Below are 1,491 nucleotides of genomic sequence, written 5' to 3' on the forward strand. Positions count from 1 at the left end.
ACGAAGGTTAACAAAACGGGCCCAAGATATCGTCGACGTACCGCTGTTCTGTAAGGATTCCTCGGACGACAACCAGATGAGTCCCTCCATGAAATGCAGCGACGCCCCAGGCCGTCACTCCTGATTGGAGGGCAGTACGGCAGGTGACAGTCAGCTGCGTATCCCACCGCTGTCCGCAGCGCCTCCAGACTTGACGTCAGCCTGGAATCTCATTGACTGGAGCAGAATTGCCTTCAGTGACGAGTCTCGCTTCGAACGGAGCCCTGATGAGCAGCGAAGGCTTGCTTGGAGACGTCCGGGCCAGCTGGAGGATACAAACTCGATTGTCAGCCCCCGTATGGTCCGACTGTCATGAGTGATAGTCTGGGGTGCAACTTATTTTCATAGTAGGACCCCTTTTGTTGTAATCCGTGGCACCCTTATAGCAACGACATTCTACGCCCCGCTCTGTTGATCTTCATGACAAATCATCCTGGGCTTACATTTCAGCAAGATAACGGCAGCCCGCACACGGCAAGTGTGCTTGACAAATCGTCTTTGTGCTTGACAAATCGTATCTCGGCTAGCAAGATCGTCGGATCTCTCCCCAATAGAGACCGTTTGAAGCATTATGGATACACCCCTCCTGTCAGCTCGGGACTTTGACGATTTAACACTCCAATTGGAGAGAATATGGCACGATATCCCTAAGGAGGACATCCAACAGTTCTATCAATCAAAGAAAAGGATGCATCGCTTTTTTTGTCTTGTGTGCGCTGATGTGTTACGTTGCAATTTCTTTATTTTAAATTTATCAGGTGAACTTTTCTTTTGTTAGAGCATGACTATTTCTCTCAGGGATATTATCTTCCTTATCACTTTTGAAACTTCCTGGCAGATTAAAACTGTGTGCCCGACCGAGACTCGAACTCGGGACCTTTGCCTTTTGCGGGCAAGTGCTCTACCAACTGAGCTACCGAAGCACGACTCACAGCCGGTACTCACCGCTTTACTTCTGCCAGTACCTCGTCTCACTTTTGCTTACGTGCATAAGTAAATGTGAAACGGGTTCTTGAAGGTCCGCTGTTATTCACGTACCAACTTTAGATTTTGAACGTGATGACTAAAATATAGTTGCCGATAACTGAATTCAACGTAATTTTATTAATTTCTATTTATTGATTGCAAAGCAAGGCTCGAGAGAATTTCGATTGTTGCCGTGGAGCGGCCGAGATAAAACTTACTGAACTCATGGAACCTGTATAATTTAAAAAAATGAACTTTAACGTAAATTAAGTATTTGTTGCAATTTAAAAAGGTATTCACAACGAAATCTCTCGCATTTACAGTTACTGTTAACACTTTGAAAAATAAATTAATACTTCGGCGCGCAATGGCCGACCAGAGGCTGCATCGGAAGATGAGCTTCTCGCAGCGCAAATTACTCAAAAAATGCTTAATAAAAATAATTAGCCGCTGCGACCATATGAGGTGACAACTATTACAAAGAAA

The 1,491-nt window shown here is 45.1% G+C and overlaps 1 non-coding gene across 1 annotated transcript; it reads right to left on the reverse strand.

The window, feature by feature from the left end:
* Window positions 1–888: 888 nt before the first annotated feature.
* Trnal-caa (transfer RNA leucine (anticodon CAA)) lies at window positions 889–963 on the reverse strand. Its single transcript has one exon. It is a non-coding gene; the product is annotated as a tRNA-Leu (tRNA).
* Window positions 964–1,491: the final 528 nt, after the last annotated feature.

The sequence above is a fragment of the Schistocerca gregaria genome, chromosome 7 (assembly GCF_023897955.1).
Source record: "Schistocerca gregaria isolate iqSchGreg1 chromosome 7, iqSchGreg1.2, whole genome shotgun sequence".
Lineage (NCBI taxonomy): Eukaryota > Metazoa > Arthropoda > Insecta > Orthoptera > Acrididae > Schistocerca > Schistocerca gregaria.